We start from the raw sequence: 18,853 nt of genomic DNA, 5'->3' as shown, positions 1-18,853 counted from the left end.
ACTGCTTGCTGATATTCCATCACCATATTTTTTCTTAATCATTGGAAAACGTTGTCCTATCTCCCCAGCTTTGTTAAAATCATTAAAATTTAAATCACTAAGCCACAGAAGCCTATTCTTCACATTGAGTTTTTATTTTTGGAAGAGCTTATCAGCAGCTTCTTCTGGATGTTTTGAACAAACCCGTCAATGAGATCGCGTTTTCCTGATTTTCCACAGCATTCTTTGCTGTTGTTGCATTAGCATCTGAGAAAGCTCCAAAACCCCAGTCCAAAACAACATGATTGATATAGCATAAAATTCAACTCTCTTTGAGACTTAGGTTGGAATTTGCATTTCCCCATTGCAGATTTGAAGGTGGGGCACATAAAAAACAGCAGGCAGTGCTCCTCACTGTAAGCCAATGCCTTATTAACTCTCGTTTTGTATTAATCACTTTGAATAAAGTAACTGTGCTTTGATTTCTTTCACACAATGCTTTCATGCAGAAGGTGGTGCATGTATAGAATGAGCTGCTGGGGAAAGTGATGAAGGAGGATTCAATTACAACATTCAAAAGACATCCTGAATGGGTACATGAATAGAACATAGAACATAGAACATAGAACAATACAGCACAGAACAGGCCCTTCGGCCCACGATGTTGCGCCAACCTGTGAACTATTCTCAGCTCATCCCCCTACACTATCCCATCATCATCCATGTGCTTATCCAAGGATTGTTTAAATCTCCCTAATGTGGCTGGGTTAACTACATTAGCAGGTAGGGCATTCCACACCCTTAACACTCTCTGCGTAAAGAACTTGCCTCTGACATCTGTCTTAAATCTACCACTCCTCAATTTGTAGTTATGCCCCCTCGTACACACTGACGTCATCATCCGAATAGGAAGACTTGGGAATGAAATGGGCCAAATGCTGGCAAGTGGGACTAGATCAGTTTAGGATATCTGGTCAGCATGGACAAATTGAACTGAAAGGTCTACTTCCTTGCTGTTTCTCTTTATGACTCTATATTAGTGAATGCAAACTTTTTGTGACAGAGCCCTGTGTGCTGGGTTGTCACATAATTGTGGAATGGGCATCAAACAGAAAATTGGCTTCACACTCTGGGACAATGTTAGTCAGGCCAGATTTTTTTGCAATACTCTGAAACTGTGTTGGAGTTATGAGGGAACAGTTCCCATTATTCCTGTGAACATAAAGGTTAGGGTTTTGGAGTTACGACCCTTGACAACCATTTATTTTTCTTCAAGCATGACCTTGAAGATGTAGGAAAAATAGCCATAGAAAATAACAGCAATAGCAGGGCCATTTGGCTCCTTGAGCCAGAAGACAAGCCGGATATAACTGAAAACCAATTAAATTGACAAACACCAGTTTCACCATATATGGCACAGTCAAAGCAAAGGGAAGGAGTAGCAATTTAAAAAAATACTTGGTAAACAGCGCACCACTGCAGACACAACAGACTGGTTGCCTGCTTCAAAAGGCAGGCGGGAAAACTGTTGGTGGATTGGCCAGTTGAAAAAGAGTTGGTTGAGTAGAATTTTGATAGAGTAAGTGTCATTGTGATTCTGTACCATTGCATGGTAACAGGTCTGGATGGCTGGCTTGTGATACAGAGTGATGCAAACGATGAGAGTTCAACACCCTTACCAGCTGAAATTACCAGAAGGACTCTCCTTATTGACCTTTCCCCTCACCTGTGGCTTGGTGGCATCCAAGTTAATCCACTGGATGTTGTCTCTCTATAATGAGAGAGCTGTTTTCTGGTCTGGTAAGACTATGGTGATTTTAACTTTATGCTAGTTTCATAAAAGTGTACCAATTTAAGTGGAACATTATCCAAATGGTATTTTTTGTTACAGAACATCACTTGCAGAAGTTCCACAATGGAGTATGCTAGGTTCAACTACCTTCAGCTGCTTTATGACTTAGCCCCATTATAGAGTCAGAAGTGAAGATATTCATTGATGCACCATTCATAATTTCTCAGACACTGAAGGAGACTGTGTCCTTACCCGGCAAGACCAAGCATGGGCTGATAAATAGCAAATAACATTTGTGCCATATAATATCTGATACAATGGCCATCTCCAACAAGAGAGTGTTCATCATTCTCTCCTTGACATTTAATGGCATAACATCATTGAATCTCTTGTTATCATCAATATAGGGATTATCATTGACCAGAAACTGGAATAGACCAACAGTATAAATACTATGGTTACAAGAGCAGGTCAGACACTGGGAATTCTGCAGCAAGTCACTCACCTCCTGTTTGACCAATACTTGACCGCCATCTACAAGGCACAGGTTAGGTGTGTAATGGAATTTTGTGTGCTTGGATGGGTGCAGCTCTAACAACACTCAGGAGGCTAGACACCATCCAGAACTAATCAAATTGCTTACCCTACTACCACCTTCAACATTAATCTCTTCACCACCAACACAGTAAAATAATAGTCTATATCACATCCAAGATACACAGAAGTAACTCACACAGGCCCCTTCAACAGTACCTTTACAAACCGGTGATCTTTACACCCTGTAGGACAAGAAGACCAGCCTCATGGGAATACCAAGTTTCCTTCCAAGACACACACCATCTTTGAATTAGATTTCCATCCTTCACTGTCACTACGTCAAAGTCATGGACTGCCCTTCCTAACAGCATTGTTGATGTAACTATACCATAAGGATTGCAGCTATTCAAAAAAGGCAGCTCATCACCATCTCCTTAATGGCAGGTAGAAATGGGCAACAAATGCTAGCCCACCTACTATGCCCACATTGCATGAATTATCTCCTGCCTTCCTTCCCACTTCTCCTTGCTTTCAGTCCTGGGACAATAATTTGGCCTCAACTGCAGGGGTAGGGGAAGAACAGAAAAAATCAAATAGTAAAATTATTCATGGCACTTCGTGCCATGCCCACAAGTGTAGTTTTCCAATGAAGCTAAATGGTCACTTAAAGTCAATTCTCAGTGGCCTTGCTGCTACATTTTCTGGATTAGTGGTGCTGGAAGAGCACAGCAGTTCAGGCAGCATCCAAGGAACTTCGAAATCAACGTTTCGGGCAAAAGCCCTTCATCAGGAATTCCTGATGAAGGGCTTTTGCCCGAATCGAAGCTCCTTGGATGCTGCCTGAACTGCTGTGCTCTTCCAGCACCACTAATCCAGAATCTGGTTTCCAGCATCTGCAGTCATTGTTTTTACCTTGCTGCTACATTTGTTTTAAATGTAAGATTTCAAAATGGAACTACCCTGTCTCTGGATGCCCTGTAAGGGCAGGCTGAAGTGTGAGAGTCTACCCGTCATTCTTAAATAGAGAACAAGCCCAGGTTTTGGCTACTTTTGTCCAATTCAGCGAAAATCTCTCATGCTAGACTGTTCCCACACATTGCAATGTCAAGACACCCAGGTGTCTTCAGATTGGCTCATGGCCTGGAGACCAAAATATTGCTTCTGTTATCTGGCACTGCTCAACAACAGATAGAATTCAAACTTCCCAGTCATATTTACAAACACTTCACCACAAAATTCTACAACACGAAGAGAATCCAAGAAAGGGCAGATCAGACATGATCAACAGAAGAAAGAAACTTGAAAAGATCAATGGCCTTTACTTAGAAAATTCTCTTCATTTCACTCATAGCCAGACTTCACTATTTCAGCCAATCCATTATTTTACCCTCCTGCTGTGAACCATTGCCAATATGTGTTTTAAAAATAAACAAATTCCTATGAAGTGTTACACAACACAACAAGGCTGCCTGGAACAGAAAGAAAAGGTAAGGCCCCTTAGCATTGACAAAAATCAAAAGAAAATGCTGGCTGCATATCACCGCAGCAAAGCAACACAACATGTTCAGAAAATTTTCGTACAGGAGAGACTTATTATTTGTGGCTTGCTTGTCACAATTTACTTCTTTCTGGAACTAAGTAGAGCGTTTTCATTAAAATGCATGCATGGAAAAGAGTCTGCCATTAAAAAAGGAACTTCATAACAGACTTGAGAGAGGTGGAAGGGCATCAATTTACCTGGGGGATTTCTAAATTGTAAGTGCTCCAAGCTGTCATTATGAGCAACATAAATTCTGTAAATACCTTGCAGTTATTCTGTTATAATATAGACCTTGAAATGAGTTGAAAATGTCGACGTACATATCTTTCTTTTTTTCCCAATCTGCCACTGTAAATACTAAAACATAGAATCACAATAATGGATCCCTCGCATCACAGGAGGAGGCCGATCAGCCCATTGTGAGACATTCAGGCACTCTGCAAAAGCAATTCTGCTAATCCGATTGACGTGCCCTTTCTCTTTAGCACTGCACTTAAATTTTTTTGTCTGGTGCTTATCCACCTCTCTTTTGACAGTGTCAATTCTATCTGCCACCATCACCACCACGAGGTGATCTTATTGAGACACACAAGATTCTTAGAGGACTTTTACACTTTGCTTTTTATTCAACTAGTTATATCACCTTCATGCCAATGGGAACAGTCTGCCTAAAGTCTTCAAGGTTGCAAACACCACTGTGAAATCTCCTCCCAAACTTCTCTGAGGAGAATAAGACTGAAGTTCCATGACACTGAAACCATTCTCATCAATCTTTGCCATAACTTTTCTAAATCCTTCACAACCCTCCCAAATTGCAGTGCACGGAATTGGAAAATTAAGGCTGGATTTTCATAGAGACAGGAAGCTCCTTAGAGGTGTGAAAATGGCAAATGCAACATCATGAAATATGCTAAAAATAATGATTACGAGTGAATGATTTTTAAAACTTTTAATATAGCCCACTGTCGGATTAATTGGTTCTTCGCAGGGTAAGAGGTACGGAAGCATATGAGTCCTAAAAGGAGGGGATGAGGGGTCATATGTATAGCTTAAGGGGCATAACTTGCCATAGATGTTACAAGCAACCATGTGGTGTCTGGGGCATGAGGTAGCATAGATGGACCATAGTGAGCATTTAGTGTGGTTTTAGGGTAAGGGGATGTTTTTATTATAACTGGAACAAAGCCAGGTCACCGAGAGGACTTTTTAAAAATAGTCTACCTCAGCACCCAGCAACTCCTGTGGCTATTTCTGAATTCATTCTGAGTGTGGCAGAAATTGTTCTTGATTGCTTTTTCTTTCAGTCTTGTATTTGGTTTTTTTTGCAATTCCCTAGTCCTCTGGCACTGGCCCCTATATCCAAGAAGTTATGGAAGATTATGGTCAGTTCCTCAGCAATTTCTACCCTTAGGTCTCTCATCCCTTTGATATGTCCCAAAAGGTGTTGCTAACTTCATAAATTTAAAAATAGTCGGCTTCTCTAAAACCAATTTTTCTTAAATTTAGCCCATTCAGTGTCTCAACTACCTCTTTATTCCCCAAGACTTGGGCAGTATCTTTTCCTTGGTAAAGATTGATGCATAGTATTCATTTAATACCTTTGCCATGCTCTCTGCTTCCATGCATAGATGTCTTTTTTCATCCCCTACCACTCTGATAGCATCTATTAATATCTTGTTATTACTCACTGGCTTACAAAAATCTTTTGAATTCTCAGTTAGATTAGATGTTGTCTCTTCTTATACTCTCTCCCTATCTCCCTCTCACCTTATTCATTTGCCCTATGAGCTTTCTATGTTGAGCATAGTTCAAAGTTATATGATAAAATTGACAACGTCTTTTACACACACACACACACACACACACACACACACACACACTTCAATTGCTTCATCTTACTTTCCTTCTCTCTTGTTGTCCAGGGAGCACGAGTTTTGGTTGTCCTACTTTTTCCTCTTGAGGGAATGTATCTTGACTATACCTGAAACTCATAATCATAATCATTCTCTAAAGATAGCCCATTGTCCAAATTACAGGTTTGCCTGTCAATCTTTGATGCAAATGCTTACAGAGAACAGCTCTATTGTTACTCAACTGAAATTAATCCCCCATCAATTAAATAAGGGTAACTGTCATTGCTCCTTGTCTCTTTTCACAGCTAACGTAAACCTCATGATATTGTGATCACTGTTCCCTAAGTCACCTAGCTGACACTTGATTAATTTGACCTACGTCAGCACTTGGAACCAAATCCAGCATTCCGCCTTGCCAATTAAACTGAAAACACATTAATTAAGAAAATTCTCTTGAGTACACTTCAGAGACCAATTCTGCCCATTATCCTTAACATTGTTACAACTCCACTTTTTATGAGGGAATTTAAATTCCCCATTACGACATAGGTTTTGCAAGTTCCCTATCAGTTAACTCTTCAATATTTTCTCACTAGTTGGGGATTTATAGGAAAGCATGCAAATATAGATTCCAAATATCAAAAGCAAGCTCCTTTGAATATTCATTGTAATACTAATATTATGTAAATAAAGTGGCTCATAACAAATTTCTCTCATAAAATATATATGTCTGGTTTGAATAATAATATATCATTAAGTTAAATGGTTGTTACTGAATTCTATACAAAATAACTAGGCTATATTTCATAAGGTGGCAACTGTAATCTGACTAAATTTCTTCGTTCAACAAATGAAATAAATAATTAAATTCTGTACAGGGTGTTTTGAACACAGTGTTGTACTCTTTCTGGGATTGAAAATTTAAAAAACAAACTTACAACCAGAAGGGGTTCACTTAGCCCGTCAGAAAAAAAAGCTGTTATTCAGCCAAAATCATGCTTCAGTTTTTGCCCTGCATATTTGTAGTTTACAGCACTTCACTTGCATAGTCAAATGCTTTTTAAAATGGAAAGAGAGTTTCAACTGCCATCACCCTTTCAGGCAGCGAGTGTCACATCCAGTGACCTGCTCAGACATCGGTTCAAGGTCTGAAATTTGTCATCACCCCTCCGTGGAAGTAAATGTTTTGTGAGGGTTTTTTTTTATTAGAGTAGGAATAATTCTCTCAGACTTCCAAGACAGCCACTGCTACCTCAGAGTCTGTGACTCCTCAATTTCTGACTCCTTTAAGGGGGAAAAAAATTCCCTCAATTCATTTTAAAACTTTGTGGCAATTATTTTTCAACTATTCGCCTTTGTTTCTGACCTAAGAAAATAGCTCCTTTCTATTCACTTTTCAAGACCCTTCATCTAATTAAACATTCTGTCATTCTTCCCTCTAATCTCTCCTCATAGTAATCCAGTTTTGGTATTTCTATTGTATGTCTCCTTTATGTCCTCTCTATTGTGATCAAATCCTGTTGTAATATAATGGGGCGGCACGGTGTCTTACAGTACCAGGGACCTGGGTTTGATTCCATTCTCAAGTGTATGTCTGTGTGGAGTTTGCACATTCTTCCCATGTCTGCATGGGTTTCCTCCAAGTGCTCTAGGTTTCACCCACAGTCCAAAGATGTGCAGGTTAGGTGGGTTGGACATGCTAAGCTGTCCACAGTGTTAAGGATGTGCAGGCTAGGTTGACTAGCCATGGTAAACGCAGGGTTACAGGGACGGGGTTGGGTCTGAGTGCAATGGTCTTTGGAGGGTTGGTCTGGACTCAGTGGACCAAATGGCCTGCTTCCACACTGTAGAGATTTTATAATGATAATGTCTGGAATTGTGTGTAGTATTCCAGCTGTGGCCCAGTATTTTATACAGCTCATAACAAACTTACCTACTTGCTCTGCTACCTTCAGAGATCAATGATATGTAGTCTGAGACTTTTGTATTCCTCTACTCTTCTCAGTATTATACCATCCATTGTACATTCTCATTGGCTTTCCCTCATTAAATGCATTATTTTGTATGTCTCTTAGTTGAGTTGTATTCGCCATATCTTAACCCACCCGACCAGTCCATTGACAACTTCCTGTGGAATGAAGTCTTTCCAAACATATTACCAATTTATGTTATTACCAACAAAATTCTTCATCATATCTTTATTATTTGACCCAAATCATTGATGTGTGCACAGGAAGTAAGCAACATTGTGAAACCTTGCAGCACCCCATTGTAAGCAAACTTCCAGTTTTATAAAATACCCTTCAATTATCACCTTTTGTTTCCTATCAGTGGGTCAGTTTTGGAGCTAATTTGCACAATGCCTGGTACCAATGAATGCTTGCTTTTCTGATCAATAGCCCTGTGGAATATTGCTAAAGCCTTGCCTTATAGACTACAATAAATATACATGCCACTCAAAACTCCTTTAGTTACTGCCTCAAAATATTCAATCAAATTGTTCATTATACAACATCCCCTTAACACAAAAATAAAAGCAGAAAATGTTGTATGTAGGGAGCAGGTTTGTTAGTATCAGCGGAGAGAGAATCAGCATTAATGTTCCATGACAACTGGGAAAATTTAAAATGAAAAAAAAACTTTTTGAACTCTGAAATGTGGGTCAGTGGAGAAAGCAGAAGGGAAGATCTGTAATAGGGATGATGACAGGAGACAGTCAATAACAGAAGAGTCGTGGGGTAGAGTTAAAGGGGATGGTAATGCAACCAGCAAATGAATACAGTAGTAATCTCAAGGAGGTATAAGTGGCGGAATAATGAACAAGTGTCATTAGAAAGCAAAAATGAGTAAAACAAAAATAATATCAAAATTAACAAGGAAAAGGAAACAATATAGGGGGACTGAAGAAGGGCTTATGCCCGAAACATCGATTCTCCTGCTCCTGCCTGACCTGCTGCACTTTTCCAGCAACACATTTTTCAGTACTGATATATTCAGGTTACACCCTATAAAAGGCCTAACTGAAAGATGCAACTATATTTTGTTTTTTTGCTCTTTACTTGTCAATCAATGTCCTCTCTTTACTTCCAAGATTTATTTTTTAAAAATTCATCCTGAAGTTTCTATTCCCCTCTCGATGTCCTGCATTATTAAGCTCTCAGTCTCACATAAGCTTCCTTTTCTTACCTTGCTCAATACTAAATGCCCCTTGACATCCAAGCAACTCAAACCTTCAGAGCTCCATCTATTTTCTTTGTTCTGAATCTTATTACTCTCTCTTTGAAATTCTCTAATACCTCCAACATTGATTTATCTTCAAGCAGTTGTTTCCAATTCATTTTTGCTAAATCACATTTTAACTTTGTTAATTTGGTCTTAACCCAATCGAGAGCTTTTACAAAAGTTCAGAATTATGGATCCCGTAATTCTGCCACAAAAAGAGAAAATAAGGGATACACTATACTTTCAGTTAATTTGTTCATCTTAATCTATCTTCCCCATAATTATGCTACATCAAACTAAATTGCGATCACTAACCAAAATGTACTAACCTGTACTCCTCCCACCTGTGCAGTCTCATTCCCTGAAATCTAATGCAGAATGATCACTTCTCTTCCAAACACAGGAACTGCAGAATTCAAAGGATCATGGGAATTGAAACATTAACTTTGCTCGCTCTCCACAGATGCTGCCAGACCGGCTGAATTTCTCTAGCAATCTCTGTTTTTGTTTCAGATTTTCAGCACCTTCATTTTAGTGATGAATTTTTTCTCTTTTGGGCTTGGTACATAATGGCTAAAACTGTACTTCTGAATACATTGTATGAATTTTGTATCCTTTATATCTTTTAAACTGATTATCACCAGTTCGCATTCCAATAGTCATTTTCTACTTCTGCTTAGTGTGTTGAACAGCTCAGAAATTTGTCCGTGTATTTACTCTTCTATCTTCCTTTGATTATTTGCTATCACACACTGCCAGCCATGCTATTCACACTTTTCCTTTTTGTTTCAACCATATGGCCTCATTTGTTGTGCATCTTGTCATATCATTCCCCATCAGAGCTGCAACTGCAATCTTAACCAATACAGCAGGCTTTGCCAAATTCATTTGTTATCTATTTTCTCACCTTTGTTTCCTCTGCTTTCCATACCAGATGTGTTTAATAATTTTCTGCAATCCATTTGCAGCTCTGCTTTTTTCTCCTCTACACCGAGGTTCATATTCTTGTTTCGGTGCAAAACATCCTCTTGTATTCAGAGTTCAAACCACGAGTTGCTTCAACTGGATGCCCATATTACAAATTAATACAAAATCTTTGCAACAAACATTAGTCAAAAAATTAATACACAACACTCACTTTAGAATATTATGGCACTTTAGTGCAAACATTTAGTTGCATTAGAACAGGGCTTCATACACCTGTTATGATTTTGTGCCACAAATCTCCACAATATAAAGTCACAGAGTCATACTGCAGAGAAACAACCTTTGATCCAGCTAGTCCATGCTGAACATAATCCCAAACGAAACTAGTCCTACCTGCCTGCTCTTTGCCCATCCTATTCATGTACTTACCCAAATCTCTTTTAAACATTGTAATTTTCCACCACTTCCTCAGGAAGTTCATTCCACATGCCAAAATTGCCTCACATTCTTTATTTCACATCTCTTTCCTCTCACCTTAAAAATGCATGCCCTATTCTTGAAAACCACCAAGCAAGGAAAAAGACATCTACCATTAACCCTATCGATATCCCTCGTGATTTATAAACTTTTATAAGGCCACTTCTCAACCTCCCATGCACCAGTGAGCAAAGCCCCAGCCTATCCAGCCTTTCGTTATAACTCAAACCTTCCATACCCAACAACATCCTGGTAAATATCTTCTGAACCCTCTCCAGCTTCTTTTATAAAAACAATTTTTGACAGAACAAAGTTTATTTCTTCACTAAGAGAGGATGAGTCGGATTGGGGCACCACTGGCAGTTAAATAAAAATGCTTTAAATTTAATATTGCTTGAGGACCTGAGTTTTAAAGGTTTGTGCAAAATTAATATATCTAAAGTTGTGGAAGTACCTGGAGTGAATTCTTTTAAAGAGGATGGTCACTTTGGATTAGCAGTTTTTTTTTAATTTTTCCCATAATTTTTTAATTATGATTTGCTTTGTCCCAGACACCTGTTGGAGTTGTAAGAGAAGTCCTTGTTTTATCTGGTTCAAATTGAGGAAAGCTTGCAAAGAGCAAGCTGATCTCTTGAAATGAAAACCTGTAAATTCAGATCAGACTAAAAAAGTAACTCCAGAATAATCTCATGGTTGTACTTTCTGAACAAACCATGTCTGCATGATTTCAGAGACAACCGTGCATGACTAATGATTTACTCACACAAGTCAGAGCATGAGACCAACAAACTAAAGAACACGTTGCATTATTCTTTTGTTTTCAAGTATAACACAGTTTTACTTTTCATACTCAATATACTTATGCACTACCAAATCTTATCCCTTTTATCTGGAGTCTCCTTTAACCACTGTTAAGAGTATGAGACTTGTATACACGCATTTTGTCCAATCCAATGCCTTCCCCTGTCATACACTCTGAAATTCAATGTGCATGCAACAACAAGTATTTTCTTCCTCATGAGACTTCTGTGAATTCCAAAAACACATCCAGTTTCTGATCATGAATGGGTTGAGGAAATGTACTTTCAGTGCATGTTTTCACAAACCAATGTTTGCAGAGAAATACCTATTTCTCTCTTCTTTGAAGAGTGACAGTGTGCGTGTCAGCAATGTTTCATAGGATGAGTATTTATACTTCGACATCACTGTCCATTAATTTTAAACAATTATCACATAATTTTTACATAAAGTTTGCTTGATAATAAGCCAAGCATTGCATATCGAAAGAAATCTGGTTCAATTACCTTGCTGCTTAAAACCTGATCAGGATCAGGCATTTAAATGGATATCTTGGTGGCCTGCAAGATGTATTTTAATTTATATTGTGATCCATGCATTAGAGGGACTAGAATGATGGTACACTTCTCTAGTCTTGATCAGAACGCAACAAATCAGTCATTTCTTCTTTATCCTGTGAACACCAGTTCTGAATTGTCTGAACCCATTTCTGATAATATATTTTATTTTAAAAACTCACTTTCCCTTATCCAGCTTTCCATGAATTATTCCATTGAAATTATCTTCTGCTCCGTCCTCCCTGACTTTTTACATGCTTCAGATTGTTATTTATTCTGAACATTCTCCGTATATTTTACTTCCAATTTTGAACCACTCTCCCTTCCTGACATTTCTCAGCCTCTTTTATCTCGTTCTTCTCTGAGGTTTTATTTCACAGTTAGTCCACTTACTTTTACTCAGTTCTATTGCTTTACGCAGTCTCCACTCCAGCCAACACCTTTGTAAGCTTTATTTGTGTGTCTTTTGCTGTACTGACGTTCTGACATTGTTTTTCCTTCTTCTGTGATACTTTTCCAAATGCAAATGTTTGTCTTTTCATACTCAATATATTTATGCACTACCAGAGCTCATCCCTTTTATCTGGAATCTCCTTTAACTACTTTTAGGAGTATGATACTTGCATGTATGTACTTTGCCCAATCCAGTGCCCTCCCCCACCATACACTTTAAAATTTGATGTACATGCAACAAAAAATATTTTCTATCTCATGTGACTTCTGTGAATTCCTAAATTACATACAGTTTATGATCATGAGAGGGGTAAGGAAATGTATTTTGAGTACATATTTAACTGGAGAAGGGCTTACTTCAATAAGATGTCAAGAGAGCTAAATTAGAATCAGTGATTGAACTGTGGAACTACACATGAACAATGAAAAGCCTTGAGTTAAAAGGGGGGAGAAAAGAAGAGCACACATAACTGGACTTCACTCACACCAGCTTCATGAACTTTTTGGGGGTTGATTGTCTCAGTTGTTTGGATAACTGCTTTGCAGTATAACATGACATCAACAGCATGGGTTCAATTCCTGTTCGTGTTGAGATTACCATGAAGGACTTGTCTTCTCAATCTCACCTCTTTCTGGAGGTGTGGTAGCCCACAAGTTAAATTTGGCACCGGTATTAATTTGCTCTGTGAAAGAATAACCTACAGTTGTCTCAGTTTACATTGATTTCACTTTCAATTCACCTCCCTGGATGACAAAAGGTATCGGATTAAAAATGTATGTTAAACATCAGCAGCATAATTCGATGGGAAACAAAGTTGTCATTATAAGAAATAGGGGAGAACTTAGATAAGAAATAGAGGGTATAATGAGAGTAAAATTAGTTACAAAGGAAACGCAATCTTTTCTAAACGTAAATAAGAAAATAATAACTGAAGGAAGGATAGAGCTGCCTGAATAGAGTCAAATAGTGAGACTTTATTGTGAGATGGAAAACATGGCTAAAATACAAAGTGGATTTATGATTCTTTTGAAATATCATCAAATTATTTTTTTTTAAATTTTCCCAGCCCCTGAACAGCATAGGCATTATCAGTTGGGAAAATATAGAGGTAAAATAAAAGAGATTGTCAATGACAAAAGAAACAAGTCTGGTATACCACCTTACATTTTTTTGGTGAACTGAAGGTCTCGTTAGGGAGTGACGAGAGTCCTATTTGTATTCATTTAGATCTCATCAATACCAATCTTACCTCATTTATAGGCTGCTTGCTATTCTCTTACATGGCAGAGACAAAAGAGACAGCGACATTACATGGGCTGAAGGTAAGAATGGGTTCTGGTGGCTACAGCTCACATGTGCTCCTCTAGGCCTCCATCTTGGCCAACGGTGCCCAAAGTTTCAGAATACACTCCATGGTCTGCACCCCTCTATCCACAAAGGATGGCATTGAGGCATTTATGTACCTCACTACATCCTCACAGCACAGCTCTGACCCAGGTAAAATACACTTCTCTAGTTCAATACAGAGGACCCTCGATTATCTGAACAAGATGGGCAGGCAGTATTTCATTCGGATAATTGATTATTTGGAGAACTGATTCAATGCCTCTCCTCTGGGACTCAGAGAGTTTTCTGCAGGTTCCTTTTTCCTCGCTGTGCCTGCCTTGCTCCCTCTCTCTGTCAGGGTTTGTTTCTGAGCAGATACACATTTGTGTGTAAGGGACCTAAAGTATTGCTGAAGCCTCTCCCCACCGCTACTTCACTTCAATGGGATTGACAGAGTGAGCACTTGCTGAGTCTGCTCCCCGTTCAGGAGATTAGGCAGCAGCACATCATGCAACAACCACCTCCCCTGGAATCCCGCTCTCCCACCCACGCCCCTGCCCCGCCCCCCCACACCCGCTTGCCCCTGCCCCTTACATATACCTGCCCCACCCCCCCACCCCCATCCTCCACCCACCACTGGCCCTGAGTGGAGATGGCAGCTGGACTGAACACCAACAGCAAGACTACTGCTGCCTTTGGGGTGTACACATGCGGCCACACATACAACATTTTGACAAGTTCCCACTCTGCCCTGTTCAGGACAATGTTGGAGAGGTCATCTGGTAAGGGAGGTTTAGGGTATACCTCTGTGTAGAACTCCAGGGAAAGTGTGGGGAGAGAGGAAGGGTGTGAGGTTAGTCATTTGGAGAAAGCTCCTGGGCTCCCATTGATGTCCAGGACTGTTCTCGGCAGCATTCCAGTAAGCCAAGTTAATTTTTAATCATTGTAAACAAAAGACATAACCATTGATGGTAACACCTCTTTAATGTAATTTTCCCATCAGGACTCTGAGATCTTCTTCGGATAATCCGAAATTAGGATAATTGATATTTGGATAATCAAGGTTCCTCTGTACTGCAGTTTGGAGTGCACCAATACCTTTCATTGCAATATTCTACCCGGCTGCTTTGCACAAAAGGGCAAGCACACATTTTAAGGATTGGAGCAGGCTGCATTTTGAAGCTCTTTGGTTGCTTCAACCGTGCTCATTGATTTTGTACCTACTTGGATACTTATAGTCTCTCTGCCATGTCTTCATATGTTTTGCTGCTTCATTCAGAACTTACAAGCTCAATCTATTCTGCCTTGCCTTGCGTTTAAGCCAAGTTATTAGTCATCGTTATCAGCAGTGATCAGTCAAAGGGGTGGACAAGTTGCACTACCATACCATGCTACATCAATGTCACACTGATTGCACATTGTAGTGATTGCATTAGGGGTATCTCATAGAATGAGTTCCCTGATTCGAACAGATTAACAGCCCCAATCAGGATGCCCCATCTGACAGATAAGAACAGGAGTGTCAAACATCATGTTCACTCTGTGGGAGCTGGATCAGTGCCAAGGACTGACCATACAGAAATAAAAGGTGACCTTTTGACTGGTAACCAGTCTCTGTGGAGTTATTTCACATGTGCAAGCATATTATGTGACTAACACACAGCATGTGCTTCAATCAATGGGAATGTCTCAAAGTTTAAGTGGAGTGGTCCTCAATCAAGTCACACAATCTCATATGGACTATGGTGTAGAAGGAGGCCATGTGGGGGGCTGGGGGGAACAGTCACAGTGTACGAACACAGTAAGTGAAAGGCCAACAACTGATATCAATATATAGTTTGGACACAGTCAATTGGCCACTTGGGGTGGTCAGGATCAGTTCTACATTATTACAGGCTGAGGAGTGGGCCATGGGCATTCAGCGCCACTATTTCAGGGATTGATGATGAATTATTTGAGGAGCTCCGCAGCAGACTGGAGGAATGGAGTCAATTATCACCGGGGGATGTCCTCCCTGGGTGAAGGGAGAGGATCTGCCACACTTAGTGATGAAGGTTTGTTCACAATAATCCAACGGATTTATCAGGGTGCACAACTGTGGTAAGGAAGTTAGGAAGTCAATTGCTGGGAATGGACACAGCATGCAATGCTGTAGAGGGAACACTTATTGTGATAGGAACAACTCAAGCTGTAAGGGTGGGAAACTATACTTCATTGGAGGTCATGGGTCAGCATGTGTGCACATTTGGACGGATGGAGGTGGGCTTCGTTGACCACCATCTCAGCTTTGATGGGGGAACATAGCAGCACGATGGTTGGCATGACATCGCTAAGGTGTAAGCTCAGGGCACAGGGAGGAGAAAACATGAATGCAAGAGATGAATGGGAACAAGTAGAAACTTAAACTGGTGAAGCCAACAGAGAGTATGAGGAAGAAAGATACTTTAGGGTCTGGGGTTTCCCAAGATTATGAAGCTGAGCCTGGAACTCACTTTGTGAAACTTGCACAGGATCTGGAGTTGAATTCCTCTCAAACTGAGCTGTAAGTATTTGCCATCGTGCTCTAAAATGGAACTTGTGCCTTTCTGAGTGCTGTGGGAGTAAGTGGGTGAGAATCAAGGTTTCTGTCATCATACTACATTGACAATTTTCTTTAAATCATCATCGAATCCCTACAGTGTGGAAGATGACCATTTGGCCCAACGAGTCTACACTGACCCTCTAAAGAACATCCCATTCAGACCCACCACCCCACCCGACAACCCTGCATTTCCCATGGCTAACCCACCTTGCCTACACACCCCTAGACAGCATGGGGCAATTTAGCATGGCCAATCCACGCAGCCTGCACATCTTTGGACTGTGGGAGAAAACTGGAGCACCTTGAGGAAACCCACACAGACATGGGGAGAATGTGCAGACTCCACACAGACTCCAAGGCTGGAATTGAACCTGGTTCCCTGGCATTGTGAGGTAGCAGTGCTAACCACTGAGACACCATACCACGCCAATGTATTGGTGCAACATGACTTGTGATGCACACAACAAATTAAAGTCCAATATGTCAAATGATCATCCATGGCCTCCTTCTTGGAGTCCATCATGTACCCCGTAATGAGGGCTATGCTAATCTGTGTTATGGGAGAAAGTGAGGACCACAGATGCTGGCGATCAGAGTTGGGAGTGTGGTGTTGGAAATCAGAGTCGAGAGTGTGCTGCTGGAAAAGCACAGCAGATCAGGCAGCATCCGAGGAGCAGGAAAGTTGACGTTTCTGGCGGAAGCCCTTCACCACCATTCCTGATGAAGGGCTTATGCCCGAAACGTTGGTTCTCCTGCTCCTCAGATGCTGCCTGACCTGCTGTGCTTTTCCAGCACCACACTTTTAACCTGTGTTATGGACCAGGCCAGACTTGCTCAAAACATTTCAAGGACGTAATCCAGACCCTAACTTTGCTCGTTGTTTTAAGTAGGTGGAACACAGATATTCCAGGAGGGATGCAGTTGGTCAAACCACTTAGTTTTAAATAAAACAAAATTTATTTACAAGACTGCCGAGTAAAACACAAGGAAAAGAAAACATAATACTGAATAACTTAACCTATCCGAAAACCCAACAAATCATCCCACCTTAATGATACTGTTCCAAATACTTGCAACAATCCCCATAAACACCCCTTTGCCCAAAATGTAAAATCAAACCAGGGTCTTACAGCAGAAATGTCAGAGAGAGAGGAGGATCAGCATGGACCTGCTTCTTTGGGTCCAGCAGCTTTTACCACTGCCTGACTGCTTTAATTGGTTAGCCAGACCAAACCAAACCTGAGAATAGCTGAACTGGGAGAATTGACCACTCCTGTTTCATTGTATCAGTGTTTTATTTTTAACTTAAAAGCCTTTTGCGTGAGACAGTATTTATTAGTTATGATTGAATTGGCCCTAAAACCCTTCCATCCCAGACTTTTTGGAGTCTGTGTCATTTACGATCCCTCAGAAAAAAAAAGCCATGGACACCATAACCTTGTTAAAGGAGCATCATCATCATCAGACCTGTCATTCCCGTGCAACTAAAATGGTGACTGCTGACATTACTAAGAACCTCTTCAGTTTCTGATATTCCCTTCACAGGTTCATTTGAAATATTGCCAATGGATCCAGCCACAGCAGAGGTTATTGTCACTGTCGTCATGGTGCAAATAAAGTACAGAGAAATTAAGAAAGTACAGATGCATTAATGAGTCAAGGGTGGAGCAGGTGTTCGGTGTCCTGAAAGTCAGGAACTGTTACTTGAATTGGTCTATTGGAGGATGACCTTGCAGTGCAGTCCAGACAGGGTGTGCTATTTAACTGTGCTCAGTGACTGAAACAGTTAATGAATGAATGTGATGTACGCTGAAGCACTGTGAGAGCAGCAGCAGTCTTTTGAGGAGTAAGATAGAGAAATTGAGCAGGAAGGGTATTATCTTCAATATGACAGAGTGCTGCGCTGTCAGGCACAATCAGCCAGACAGGTCTTATGGCACACCCATTTCTAATAGAGCTGGGCGCAGTGATCATTCGCTAACAGTACATTTATTGTTGTTTCAAAGGCCAGCAAAACCATTTGTTCCCAGAAGTAAATGCAGTAATTTTTTACTCTTTGTTTTTTTTTCCCTGATGTATTATAAAAGTTAACATCTTCAAGTGTTTGAAGGCTTTCTAAAATGTGATGCTCCCAGATCCTGTTAGGTGACAACTGATTATGAAAGAAAAGGTAAAACTCCCTTAGCCAAGGTTCTGTCATGGAGTGGCTTTAAAGGTATGATTTCCTATGTAGCTTGATCTTTGTAGATGAGATCAGACACGGGATGATATCAATTAGAAATACATTTTAAAATGTGTGCTTTCATTTCCAATGAAAATTATTTTTTTGTCATCCTCTGTTATGGGCCAGACCAAACCCTGGCCCACAAGCCTGATGAAGGGATTCTGCCCGAAACGTCGATTGTCCTGCCCCTCGGATGCTGCCTGACCTGATGTGCATTTCCAGCATCACACTCTCGGCCCTTTAAAACATGTCAAAGAGATAGCCTATACTGTATCTTTTTGTTATTTTAAAGACAAATGGCAAACATTGCGTTCCAGACACAATTTGATTCGTCAAACTACCAGGCTTGAAACAAAACACACTATTCATCCACTGTAGTTAAACGCAGACAAAATAAAAGTAAAATGAAATAATTGGCTTCACTGGAACTCTGTCAGAATACTTAACAAAATAATAAACTACCCGTTAACTGTTCCATTATAATAACATCTCAAACATCAGTTGGCAAACACAAATTCAGTAAAATGGATTACTCAAGTGCAATTCTAGTAACAGGAAGAGAACCTAAGCATTTAGATGTAACAAA

At 40.2% G+C, this 18,853-nt stretch overlaps 1 protein-coding gene across 1 annotated transcript in view; it reads right to left on the bottom strand.

The window, feature by feature from the left end:
* The window catches only part of opcml (opioid binding protein/cell adhesion molecule-like), a 2,217,520-nt gene that overhangs the window by 1,042,303 nt on the left and 1,156,364 nt on the right, over nt 1-18,853 (bottom strand). The gene's annotated exons all lie outside the window — the stretch shown is intronic.

The sequence above is a fragment of the Chiloscyllium punctatum genome, chromosome 23 (assembly GCF_047496795.1).
Source record: "Chiloscyllium punctatum isolate Juve2018m chromosome 23, sChiPun1.3, whole genome shotgun sequence".
NCBI lineage: Eukaryota > Metazoa > Chordata > Chondrichthyes > Orectolobiformes > Hemiscylliidae > Chiloscyllium > Chiloscyllium punctatum.
This window is presented reverse-complemented; position numbering and strand designations above follow the sequence as displayed.